The following is a 14,257-nucleotide window of genomic DNA, read 5'->3' on the forward strand; positions in this document are numbered from 1 at the left end:
GACCACAGAAGCCAGAGACAAATCTGTCTACCCATACTTATTTTTGTCTCCCTTGCATATACAAAATTTCTTTCGCCCTCCTACCTCTCAAACCCATCTCACCCTCCTCCCCTCGAAAGCGATTAAGGAAAAGCTGTAGAAATATTTGCCCAAAGCTGGAGCCTGTTGCTGGGCCCAGCTGCATTGTTGGTAGGAATACACACAGCAAACTTTCACTGTGAGGAGCCCTGCGGGACTCCAGGCGCTTCAGGGAGGCTTTGTGAGCCCAGCTCTGCATGCACTAGCCAGGCTATTGTGAAAAGGAAACAGAAAAAAGTGTTACAAACCCCAATGCTCTCCCACTCTCATCTCCCCCCACCTCCCCATGTGCCCCCCTTCCACCAGCCGCCACCCTCCCCAAGACAAATCGTGAGGGGAGGGGGGCACTGATGAAGAGACTGAAAAGGTTTCCTCAGTTAGATTTAAGGCAACAAGTCAGGACTGCAAGGAGTTCTTTATCCACCAGGGAAGCCTCCCACTGCTCCAGAGCTGGGCAGAGCGGGGATCCTGGGGGCCAGCTTTCTGAAGGCTGCCATTGATTTGTCACTGGTGATAAGTGAGGCCAGAGTCGTTCCCACCATCGCCTGCAGAGGGGACGACTCTCCCACAACGCCCGGCAGGGGAGAGGGGCGGCAGATGAGGAAATGCAGAACCCAATGGTTGAACAAATCCCAAATGGCTCTTTTTCCTCTAACGAGATGCAACAAAAAGGAGCAACTGTGCTGAGACCGAGGCACAAGACAAGAGGCAACAGTGCACAGGGGCAGCATGGTCACTCGTCAGTGGACAAACCTTCCCCAGAGAGAAAGAGCAGGGGAATTTCTTCAGCCTTAGCCTCCAAAGGGCCTTGCAGTGCCAACTCGGACAAATAATATTCCTTCAAAACCTCTCCAGCTGCTTCCTTGCCAATGGCTTTTAAACCTGTTCTATTTACATAGAAACACTCTTCTCTCAAGCACATACTGCTGGAAACTCGTTCTTCTGCTTTTTGGGAGGGGAAATCTTTTCTCACAGTACTAAATAAATGAGAGAGACTAATGAAGCACCATGTCTAAAAGGTGAATTCCCAAAGCAACAGGAGATCTTAAAGGAGCACCAGAGCTCCCCCAGGGAACATACAAATAGAGCAGCAGCTGCCTGGGCAAGACCAGATGCAGATGGGTGAACTGAAAGCAAGACAAAAGGTGGAGGGGGAGGAAAGCTGAAAGAAAAAAAATCAGCAAAAGAAGTAATTATCCTTGGCCCGTCTGATGTAACTAGTTAGGAAAAACCACTGGAACTGGTTCAACTTGCACTATAAAATGTCTCTTGGGCTTCAAGATGCTGAGGATGCTTAGGAGTAAGTAGGACACCTTTTCTTCCTTTCCCTGCCCTCAGCTCTCTTCTGCCCTGGCCAGGCTGAGGCACACAGGCCTTGTAACACAGCCCGAAGAGCAAGAAGCATGTCTCCAGAGGGAAAAGAGAGTCACGCCTGCAGCTTCCTTCCAGTTCAATCAGACTAGACCCAGCAATCCAGAGAATCTTATCTGGCAATACATTACCTCAGGACACTTGTGCACAGTTCCTAAAGCACCAGTTTATAACCCAGCACACTAAAATAAATGGAAGTTGCCAGGCTGTAAACTGTGACATTCAGCAATATTTTGTCTCATATTCAGCCACTCAGAGGCACAGGGTAGATCACTGGCCGCAGTAATTCTTTCAGATATTTTACTTACAATTTCTTGCTACACAAAAGAGCATAGCCTCCACAGACCCTTAAGCTGGGGATGAGCACAACATCAGAACCTTAACAGATAAAATCCAGTCAAAAAATGAGTTTAAACATTAAAAAAAAACAACCAAAAAAACAAACAAAAAAACCCAGAATACAAAGAAAACAGAACAACAAAAAACCCCAAAAAAACCCCAAAACAACCTCCCCCCAAAAAATAATCAAACAAAAAACAAACAGAAAAAAAAGACAAAAAAGGAAAAAAAAACCCAAACCAAAAAACCCCACCCCAAACCTCATTCATATTTGGGAAACAGCCAGGAACCAGTTAGCTCAAAACACAGGCTTAACAAACTTCTTTCCAGAAATATCACTCTCTAACCAAGCAGCCACATCCTAAATTAACAAAGCTTTTTAGCAGTCCTAAAGTGCAACACAATTAAAGCCCACTAAAGACCTCTGCCTCCCATGAGAGAAGACTAAACATCTCCTGGGCTTGATGAACTAACCACTTGTCACTTGCCACTGCTTGGGAATCTGGAAATAGGCTTATGTCTTGTAAGACTCCAATTTGCACATCTAAATAATCTCAATAGCTACATGAGAAATGGGATTAACAAAGCCAGTTTCAGGTGGATTCATCTCTAACAGTCAATTTTGATGCATCTGTTGCCAGATGGAGGGAGAGGATTCTTTCATGTCTAACAAAATGCAAACTCATGAGGAATCTTCACCCACAGCCAAGTTGCTTCTGTGGTCCCTTCCCTTTATTATGCTACCTGTTTTCATGAAAATTCTGTTCTCTGGGACCAGTTTTTTTGGGTGAGAAGATATGCACATATACTGAAATAACCATTGCTTCCATACAAAAGCAAGATAAAGATGCCTGGGGATTTTTCTCATGAGAAGAGTCTGTATTAACAATATTGTTAAGAACTGCTTCTGATACTACTTCCTGGACCAAGTTCCAGGATTTGAAGTGCATATCTAAATAAAAGATTCCTCATAAAGCTCAGAAACCATTTAAGCAGACACATCATTCCGCACTGCAAGAAAAATTTTTCATACTTGAAAAGCTTTTAAACTCTTCAGCCTCCTCCATGCAAGCATACTGCCTTTTACTAGAACCATGATCTCAGGGCCAAAACCCATGAACAGTCTCCTGTCTTACAGATGCATTTACCACAATGACTCAAGAGCAATTTTCCTTCTGTTATTCCACCGTGCTTTGGGGAGTAGGGTACAACAGACAACTCAAGTGGAATCAAGCTTTTGAGCCAATTTGTGGGCACTGCAAGACATAACATTATTCAGCCAAATATAGAGTACTTCCTCTGATCAAAAAGCAACCCAGGCCCATCAGTGCTATAAGTGCTACCTAAAATGACTGGATAACAGTAGAGAAGCAACAGAACACAGGGCTGCTTGTCTAGTCGCTTCTACTTGTAGCAGAATTTTATCTCCAGTAATTACAGTCTACATTGAGAAGTTCCTGGGAGTTTTTTTCAGTTGAATACACACTTTTTCCCCTCTCTTTCCACTCCTAAGTGGAGGAGTTACATACCAATCCTTTTCAATAGTTGAGCAGTAAAATTACTTTTTTTTCAGTCAGGAAAATAAGAGAAAAAAGGAAGTATTTCTGTGGGGGGAGAAAAGGCCTTAGTGTGCAGTTTGTATCTTGACTAAATTTGCTGAATTTTTCTGGTACCTTATGCTATCATTCCCAGACACTGCAAGAACATTTATTCCTATGGATCATTCTCTAAGTAGGAACATCTGGTACATTTGGACCTTCAGCCAACAAGCCTTGATGAGTCAAGATCAGATCAGCTTAAGTCCAAGTACCCAACTAAGCCACACACCATTAGAGTCATGACAGCATGCATCTCAGCTTCAGAGGCTGAGCTCAGTTGGCTTTCCCATTTCCTGGTCCTTTATTCTGAGGTGGTCCACAAAGTCCAGTTTCTAAGAAACATGCTTAGAATTTCATTACCCTCCCTCCATTTTTTACTGTACATTATCAAACAATGTGGAATTACAAATAGCAACAGCATTCTGGAAATCATTCCCATACCCCTCCTTAAAACTGCACAAACACTTGGCAAACTGAATACATAGATGATGATCTAGGTATCAAGGCCTCAGAGGCATGTCTGTTTTCCATGGGGAAGATACAGTCTTCTGCCCTCCATGCTGTAATCTAGTTTCTTGATTTCTTTCCAGGTATCCCTCCGAAACAAACCTCCTTCCATGCCCAATAAGCAAAGGACAGAAAGCAGTCTTGATTTAACTATATTAAAGTGATTAACACAACTCAGGGTCTCCAGAAAGACATTGATGTTTGCTCAAAATGGGAAAGAAGCTTCAGGACAGTGTTTTTATATTCATCAGTTGTGCTACCCTAAAGATCTCTTAGCCCCACTCCTTGCCTTATTCCCAGTCCTACAACCCCCACAAAGTGGCATAGCTTTGTGCAGCCTGATAAAAAAAACAGATGAGCAAAAGTGGTCCAGGAGGCAATGAGCTTCAAAAAGATGCAAACTTGAAGGATCTTCCAACTCCTCTTCACCCAGCCCAGTTTGATTCATTCTTTTGCTTCACTGCTTGCAGAACCATGGCCTTGCAGGCAAACTGACAGAAGTACTTGGGGCCACTTCCTGTTTATGGTTTTGCAGATGTATTTACTGTAGTGGCTCACAAGTGATTTTCTTCTTACAGTCTGATTACCAAGTGTTTGTACATTTGGAAGTAAGACAGGCATGCTACTGTGCTGAAAATTCTTATGAAAAGGAATAAACACAGTGAATTAGATCATTCTACACTTGAGTACAGTAAATGTTTAAAAATGTAACATTCTAATCTGAGAAAAAGCCACTGACTTGTGTGCAGAAAAAACCCCAGCTATTAAGCAACGAGTCACCATGGTTGACTTCTTTACCCTCAAAAGAAAAAAGCCTGTAGACTCCAAAATAAAGTTGTCAACTACCCTTAGAGAAGACTAAAAAAACCCCCAAAACTAGCCATTAGCACACCTGACCCAACAACCATAGGAAATCTTTATGTTACAGCTCGCAAAGATGGCACTTCCAACTCAAGTTCTGTACAGCTGATCGTCAATAGGTGCAGGGAAAAACACTTAAGCTATTGGGTAAATACAGCCACTGGAGACAATTATGTACTTAAAGAATTCTACCCAGCAATCTAGCTTGCTTCTACAAAGCAGCAAAAAGGAACATTTAATAATTATTGGGTAAAGTTGGCCACAGCTAAACTATCTCAAATTGGGAATCCAGGGCTAAAACTTGCACGTCTAACCAAGTCCAAGTTAAGCTTCTGTTCTCAAATTTCTTGACCTTTGTGAGTACATGTTTAAATATCCTTTTATGATCCATCCTAAGAGCTGCTACAGTCAGGACAGGGGAAAGGGTGGGAGAGTCACAGACAGAACAGATCTTTGCCACCTGGGTTTAGATATGATGTCCTTCATTAGACTAATGCCAACTGTTTATTGAATATGCTGGCAGATAACAGGAACATGCACTATCCAGGGCAAAAAGAGCAACTAAATCTTCTTAGAAAGACATTACGTCTGGGAAGAATTTTCACTCTCCCAGTGTCAGACCTCAGACACAACAAATTAGTCTAATTGTGATAATGTTGCGTGCAGCATATCAGAGGGGAAAGAGGAACAATTAGAGAAAGGCAGCATCAACAGAAAGACAGGATAAAGAAGCATCACCATACATACTAAATGGCAAAGCTTAAGTGGAGTTTCTATTTACTGCAGTTATCAGTATTTCATTGTGGGGTTTTTCTCATTATTTCATAAATCTGTCAGTTTATTACATGTAGAAATTATTCATTCTTCAGAGTAGGGATTGTTCTTATTGCATGCACATGCTGCATGTAACACTGTGAAGCTCTGATTTCCATTAGAGTGAATCTTTACGTGATCCAATTGACAACTCATGTGTAAGATTCATCCTACGTACATCTTCCCCTTCAGCCTGCCACATATTCATTCAGGGAGAACAGGAATGGCCATTTAGACAGCTTATGTTTTCCCACAGTTAGCTCTGTCTTCCTGTGACTAACCAGACACTTTGCATCAGCACTGCCACATCTGCATCAGCTCAGGAGGAGAGTGGGATTGTGCCTCCTTTTGTGTGCATGCCCAAGCCAGGCTTGTCAAACCACAACATCACACTACATCAGTGGAGAGCGGTGGGGAGAGAAACCAAGCTCAGATCCAGAGTCTGCAAATAAGGGTCAAAAACCAACTCTTTACTAGACATCAGTAATTTCAAAGGCAAGATTATGGAAGAAGAACCAAGGCACTAGCAAAGCGATAAAGCTTTTCATGTTCAGATCGACCATTTCTCTGGCAACAACGCACAACATTAGTCTGTGGTAGCCCAACTAAAATAAGATAGTAGGTCTTTGCTTCCAGCCTTAATGAATAGAATTTTCCACCACAAAGGCCATCACTAATTAATGTACTGCATCAGTTGCAACATCTATGGGTCAGTCTTTCACCACACTCAGATGCCAATACAGCACCAAGACTGTCATACAAGTACAATACAATAAAGAGGCCTACGCTTACATGAGCCACACAAATTAAATCTTGGGCTTGAATTCTTACTTTCCCTTGTTTCTATGGAAAGTCTTTCCAAATTATTATTATGGCAAAGAGAAGAAGCAGCAAGTCAGTGCCAAAAAATGGTTGATCTTGCCTCCCTCTGTCCTTCCATCAGGTCTATACTGATGAGCTCACTGAAGAGCAATTCACTTCAGCTTGCCAATACCACACAACCTGTGGTTTCACCATCCTGGAGGCCAGTTCTGTGACAGACCAACAGGCTGGACTGATTCATCCAGCAGACATCTACATAGACCTATCAAAGGGACAAGGGAGTGAGACTGCTCTCTGGGGTAACCCACACTTACACCAGACTAGGCACAAGAAGAAACCACACCCCTGGGCCAAGGAAGCCCAGCAGCAGGAGGCCAAGCCACATACACTGCGGGCAGAGAAGAACAATCCTCAGCAGTGACAACATCCTAGCATCCTCACCAAAAGAATTTCTCTCAGAGAGATATCAAGTTTACTAAAAAAAAAGGCAGCAGGAGCAAAAATTCCTCCAATTCTGCTATTCCAAAACATGGGCTTTATATTACCCTAAAACTGTATTTTGAAGACTATATTTCCCATAAAGCATTATACTAAACTCTACTCTGAATCAGTAACATGCCCTTGGAATTTATTTGGAATTGCATTCCTAGTGCCACCTGAAACAAGCCACCGACTGTGTCCCAGGCAAACCACACCTCCATGGTGTAGCCCACTATTTAATCGTTTTAACGAGTGTGTTTAATTTACAAAGTTTAAACAGGAGGAGAGGACTAAAATGATAGAGATGAAGGAACAGAGGATTGGAAAAATGCTATTTATGATCCATAAGTCATCTCTTCTACTATCCTTGCAAAAGACATAGATCTGCAGAAAAGCAAGTGGGTGATAACTGAGGACATTTGGAACATTGTTAATTTCCTGTTAGCAAAGACAGCAGTTCAGGCCTCCAAGGACAAATCAAATTTATTAACCAGATGGAAGACAATTCATTTTCAGACATCATCCATACAGCAATGGACCACAGAAAGAAAAGAGTCAATTCACAACAGCAACAAGGAAACAAAATTACTAGAGATTTTAGAGACTAGTTCTCATCAAAATCTGCTCTTGCAAAGAACCTCGTGTTACATCAGAACTTGCACCACATTCCACCACAATCAATTCAAAGACACTTTTATTGGCAAAACAAGCTCTGCAAGTGTTACCCACATGTAAAAAACAGCATGTTTGAGTTTCTTCCAGAAGTGAATTCAACACATGAAGGGCCTGTCTCCACAGAGGTTTTAACAGAAAGGGATACATGGCATGGAATCCAAAGATAGAAATGAAAATGTTCCAAATAATATTTTATTTCTACTAAGGTAAGTGTTCCTTGCTCTGATATATATTTTACTCGTAAGATTATAAAATTTTCTTCTCAGTCTTTCCTTTTACTTCTCATTCCCATATTGTTTATGGTATTCTCCCTGTATCCAACTTGAAATCCAAATTGCACATGCCAGTTCAGTATTTGATAAGAGTCTGACTTGAGTTTGCACATTTCACTGGGCACTATGTGCCAGCACAATAAATTTGCTCAATAACTAGTTGTGTTAGTTTGCCAGCAGGTTTGGACTTCTTTTTTCTGCTATAGAAACTTGTGTTCTGGTTTAGATTTTGACTAGTTTCTCGTGTGACTTTTGGCTTCCTAAGCCTCAAAAGGAGTGTCAAACCCAGAAACAATGTTTTTGTAGGCATGGACCACATTTTCATTTGGTTTCAGTCCATGGTTCTCTTGTACTTTTAGGTGGAGACAACTTTTCTGCTTTGGATGAGATTGCATTAAAAAAATTGGTTTTGGTACTGCTAAGATCAGCAGTGGAAATCCTTCCAGTCCTATGCTGTAGCAATCATTACACAGATCTCATAGATCTAGTAATTTAATTTCATTGCATATCTGAATAAAAGAAGTTTACTTCCCTTTGGTTACAATGGAAGAACATACAGAGTTCTGGAGTTCATTCCTGTAGGAGTCAAATATTTAATTTGCTTTTGATTAGTATAGGAGGAAAATCTCAGCATTGTATTCAGTTCTCATGGTTTGAGCAGTTGAAACACGTCCTACTTGCTAGGGCCACTTACACAGCCAGCACAGCCACACAGAGCCTTAGGCATGCAAAGGTTCCTGAGGCTCATCAGTGTGGGGCTGTAGAGGGTCTGTGCTGTCTACCCATTTTAGCTCAGTCCCATCCCATAGCAGATAATCTTCTCTTTATGGAGTTACTGTCATTTTGCTCCTGTGAGCCACTCCCCTTCTGCTTGTCTCAAAAGGGCATGGAGCCATAAAGCACATACCTTAGAGACTTCGGTATGCAGCCTGCAAGTCAGAAAAGCTGGCTCCTTAGGCATACTTCATCTTCTGGGGTGTAACTCCAATGGCCTTCTGTCCTCACGCTTCAAGAGACAGTTTTAGCATTGCCACCACATTTAGTTTAAGATGTGGACATACAGGATGCAAAGCATGTTGCGATGATATTGCTCAAGAAAAAGCCCAGGACAAACCCAGATAACACTCGATGCCTTTCCCAGATGAACCTGCAGGACCAATGCACTGCAGTATATTAGCCAGCAAACGTAGGTGTTTTGGCAGCTGTCCCAGTCACTTAATCGAAGCCTGAGCTCAGAGGCTGTTTCGCCTGAGCGGGTAAGTCGAGATGTACATACCAAAGATGTCATCTCTGCCTCACTCCCTGCCTTGCTCGAAGGCTTCTGTCTGAGTACTGTTTATTTTTATCCTACAGTTAATGAATTGTGCATAGGTCTAATTTGCCCACTATCACCCATTATTTCTATATTGTAACTGTGTTAGGTTTCACCTTGAATACCCAACTAAGCTAAATGGGGTTTTGCCAAGCATTTAAAGGAGGCATGTGTCTGCCATTCCCTCTTCCTTGCCAGTCTGTTCTAAAGCATCTGCATCACAAAAATTGCTCATGGGTTCTTTCTCAAAAAATAATCATCTGAGTTTCTCTTGTTCCTCCAGCATACATATTACCATCATTAAGTTAACTTCTCCAGCACAACCAACTAAGAAAAAGTTACTACAGAGTATCACAGGAGTTGTCCCTTTTAGATATTCCTTTTGAGCTTAAAAGTTTGCTCCCAGACTTCTAAAGACTTGCGGATGAAGAACTAACCATAACAAAGCAAGAAAAGAAGCACCAAAAAACTCCCAGCATTTTCTGTGGACAATTGACTGGAAAATTTAAACCTAAGCAATTTGCTTATTTTGCTCTAGTCAGGAATTCGCACTAAGAACAACAGAAGATTACAGCTCCTCATCTCCCAGTTCACAGAAGGCAGGTCACAAACAAGAGAAACCTCAGAGAAATAACAGGCTTCTCCTGCTAGTGAGCAAGCTGCTTCAAGCCAAAGAAGTTTGTAGTGGAAGGTTGCAGAAGTCAGGGAACACCAAAGTTATTCTTGCTTGAGTACTAGTAGCATAGAAATTACTCAGCATAACTGCTAAAGATTCAAAAATGACAAATCTGCCTGTCTAGAAGAGTTGTGGCACAAGCAGGGGATCCACTTGCTTCCCAGATAAAATAACCTTGTGCCTTGAAAAAAAACAACAAAACAAACAAACAACAAAAACAAACCCCCTAAAAACAAACATTTAACACCCAAAAGGCCTAAAGGTCTTCTGTTGTTTAAGGTAATGCTGACTGCAGGTCTGAATTCTTCCATACACTCAAAAACGCAGTGAACAAAGGCTTACAGACAGTATTGATTCATGAGTGGTGACAGTTCAAACTGGAACACATGAGGTTACCACCCTTGTGGTGGAGACAACAGCTCGGCAATCAGCTGTTCATGAGTCAACACCTTGTTGCAACTGCTGTTCACTGGATCAGGGAAGAATTCAGATCCAGAGGCAGCCTTCCCTAAGATAGCAAAGGGCCATAACCACACCAACCAGACAAATCAGTCCTTCTCCATTTCCAAGTCAATGCCTAAGAAAATTCCCATCACCACTTCATCCCTGCATGGATACAGCTCTGAATTCAAACTTCTCTTTCCCTGTATTAAACTGAGGTCTGTTTGCAGGACAATGACTACTGCTCTTGTCAGGAGACCTGACCTAGTCTCCCACTTACTCCTAAATCATGCTTTCTAAGATTTAGACACTGAATACTTCTATTTGAGATCCATGACAAAAATGCAGTTAGTCCCCTAGCATTCCTATTTACCAATGACTAATCTCTCCAGTTTCTTGGCTATTATAACCTCCAGAATGGCAGCCTCCAATCTATCTCCCCTTTCCCATGCCACAAACTCTCTGGTTTTCTCTCACAGGCAGACTCATTATGTTTTTCCTCATGCTAATAGGTACTACACTGATCAAGGCCCTTTTATAAAGGCAACACAAATTATTGGCATGTCCTCCAGCCACAAGAAACTCAACTCAGGCTCTTCAGGAGTAGCAGGCTTCAAAAATCACAGAGAGAATACTGTCTCTGAGGTCTCAAAACCTCATTTCTTAAATTTGTCCAGCCTGAAGAAATGGCAAAGTCTGAATAACAAAGAAAGGACATAAGTAAAGCTGGCTTCCTCTTGACAAATGCAATTTTAATTCAGAGAATTATCCCACCTCCTGCTTCATCCTCAGAAGCTTGGAACAGAAGCAGGAAATTACAACCCTGAGACTTTTTTTTTTCCCTGCCCTCAGAGTTGCAAAGAACGGATTTGACTATTCAGCAGTTATGGAAATTCAGAACTAAAATCGGGTGGGAGCAAAAAGAAGAAAGAAAAAAAGAGAGGAAAAAAAAAAGAAGGTGTGTCTATTTTATTCTAATCCTAGATCCCATGAGACAGTTCTGATATATTGAATGGCTGCACCTTCAATGGGAGAGCAAGGACCTCTCCCAGCACTACCAGCTGTCACCAAGTCAAATGAACTGACGGAGCTGGAGATTCAGGCTAAAGAAGCAGTGTGTGTATTTCCATGTAACCTTGCATAGTCCCAGAATGCTTCTTATGAGCCTTTCAGAGAAAGGGGCTGAGAACATCAGGTGCCTATGAACAATTCACAGAGACTGTGAAACAGTGACTCACTCTTTCACACAGCAAATCTCAATGAGGTAGAGGAAGAGAAGTAGCCTTCTTTTCCAGGAAAGGTGCAATCTTCTGCTACCAGACGTACACTTGCTTCTGTATCCAGACTTTTTACCAAACCCATACTAATCTCCTATTCTCACCATATGCTTTTGCCCAAGCAATCATCTCCAAAATTCTAGCTTCTTTCTTCAGTTCTGCCCTCCTATTTCATACATTTTCCCAGACAGTATTGTCTTCCAAAATACATTCCTGGACATCCTACTCAAAAGTCCTTTTGGCTTATGTGCTCCCAAGGCTGACAGATCCCACATTCCATCACTGCAGGTGGTGATGGAGCTATCTCATAGGTTCACCATCTCAGTGTTAGGCTAATAGTCTCCCTTTCCACCTCTGACTCCATTGCTAAGCTCCTAATATTTTATAAGATCACTCCATTAGGTCAGGGACTCTACTGTCACAGATCCCTAACAATTTGTCACATCCTCCTTTAAAGCATTAGTAAAATAAGTCTTTCCCTGTCTCAGCAGTTAAATTCTGCTCAATGCTCATCTTCACTTTCAAAATTTCCATCTTTTATCCTACCTAATTGACAACTCTTTCTGCCATCAGATCCCACATAATTACTCCACTTGGATTTCCTTACACGAGTCTTCTGTTCCTTTGCCAGCTCAAGTCCTTGGCTCTCATTTCCAAAATGCCTATCTTTGCTTCTGTTAATATCTATACTCCTAAATCCCCTTACCTTCTTCTCATGGTTGACACTACTCTTGCATCTGCTTCCTCATCCTTATTTACACAGTTACCAGGTTTCAGTAGTCTTTGATGCCAACTCCTACCCAAAACCTCTCACTATCCTCGTTCTGAGAAGTGATTGGAATTAAAAACTTCAGAAGTTTTCTCATTAAACCACAGCTAAAGGAAATTTAATTAGAAAGCTATACCATTTTAATATTGACCTTATCTATTCCAGTAGAATTATCACACCCCTGATCCTTATCAGATGTCAGATGGCCAATTAAGACTATAAACGCTTTGGGGCAAACATAGCCTCTTCCTTCATGTTATACAGAGCCACAGCGCCTAGACCAATCCTTAAGAAAAACATCTCAGAAAGTCAAAGAACTTGACTTTGCCAAAGGCAACACCACTCCACTGTGATTTGGAAATTACCAGAGAAGATAAAAGTCCTCACTCTTTGAAACATCAAAATGCAAGAATAGGGTTCCCTTCAACAGAAATAATGTCTGTCCATGTCTGAGAAGAGAGGAGCTGGGTACAGAATGCACTGAAAAAGTTTTTCCATGATATCTCTAGCTCCTTCCTGCCTCAAATCTCCAAAACCATCACTTACCCACTCCAAAACAGCAGGAGAGTCACTTCTTTTTTTTCTTTTCTCTCCAAAAGGAGCACAGCAGAAATAAACTTCGAGTGATAAATTATGCACCACTTTTGTGTGGCTGCCTCTTGGCCAGACGGGAAATTTTTCTCCCAAAGCCTTTTGTTTCCAGCTTTGATCCCAGTGTTGGATCCGCTCTGTTCAGCTTTCCCTCAGCATGAAGGTGAAGGGAGAGCTGACACAGGCCAAGTTCAGGCTTACTGCAAGTCACAGTCAGATCTTCCATTAGCCTTCTCCCCTCCCCCTTTCCAACTGGAACTCTCCTTGAGTTTGAAAAGATTCTATTAAACATTTTCCAGAGGGCCTTACAGAGGATACATTATTTTGATGGATGCTGGGACTAAAGGAGGAGGATTTCTAAGTACAGTGAAATAATGGAGTTTGTTCTAATGGGTTTAAGAGATGCCCGGGGGCACCAAGTAAGTTCCTTCTCTGCAAATCAAAAACACAGAAGACCAGAAAATGGAGCCGAACAACTGAACGCCAGGAAGCGGGGAAATCGGGCTCTATTTAACTGCTGCTCTTGGTTACAGCCAACTTCAGGCTGCTTGGAAAAACAGCACACACACACATCACTGGCACAAACTTAACAGGAGAAAACAAAGAGACAACAGGGGTCAAACCGGGGGTGGCAAGTAGGAGAAGGATGCAAGGCTGGGTCCCCACCCCCTACCAGAGAGTCGGATCAATTATCCTTGAATACTAACAAGATTTCTGATTAAAGAACTGCTGCTATGCAATAGAAACAGAAAGCTCCAGCAGCTGGGAGGGGCTGTCAGGCAGTAACAAAGAGACACAGAAGACTATGCCCTGCTAGGGCATACGGAGGAAGTCACCACGCCGCTAGCCAGGAGAGGGGTCTCCCCTGCCTGGAGTCATGATAACGTCTCGCTGCTGGTAGATTTCATTCTAAGACTAAAATTTCACCTTGACACTACAGAATATGGGGTCTGTTTTCAGGCAAATACATTATCTACTGGAAGCTTGGCTGGACAACAGTTCTTTACACAACCTCATCACTATACTACAGGAAGGTGAATTCTCCTTTAACTCTAACCCATTCAGGGAAGAAATCTGGTGCTTTTTATTTCTGAATATGGCAACACCAGAAAGTTGCAATCAAAAGACAACAGCTTGAGAAACAAGATCTGCACTGTCTTTGGTCATACACTTTTTGACAAAACTGCAACTGGCATCACAAACATTGAATATGGATCTGCATTACTGTCTATTAATCTCAATGGTTTGTGACTTGCTGACTCGTGGCTAATACTAGAAAAACCTAATCACCTAAGAACCTCATGACAGACAAAGCTTCTGTTACTACTGTTCACAACCCACAGGTGTGCTAACGTGCTTATAACAGAATGCTTCA

The 14,257-nt window shown here is 42.0% G+C and overlaps 1 protein-coding gene across 1 annotated transcript in view; it reads right to left on the bottom strand.

Moving 5' to 3' along the window:
• LRP4 (LDL receptor related protein 4) overlaps nt 1-14,257 on the bottom strand; it is an 82,852-nt gene that overhangs the window by 63,407 nt on the left and 5,188 nt on the right. The window lies entirely within an intron of this gene.

This window comes from Lichenostomus cassidix, chromosome 5 (genome assembly GCF_008360975.1).
Source record: "Lichenostomus cassidix isolate B80296 chromosome 5, HeHo_3.0, whole genome shotgun sequence".
In the NCBI taxonomy this organism is placed as follows: Eukaryota; Metazoa; Chordata; class Aves; order Passeriformes; family Meliphagidae; genus Lichenostomus; species Lichenostomus cassidix.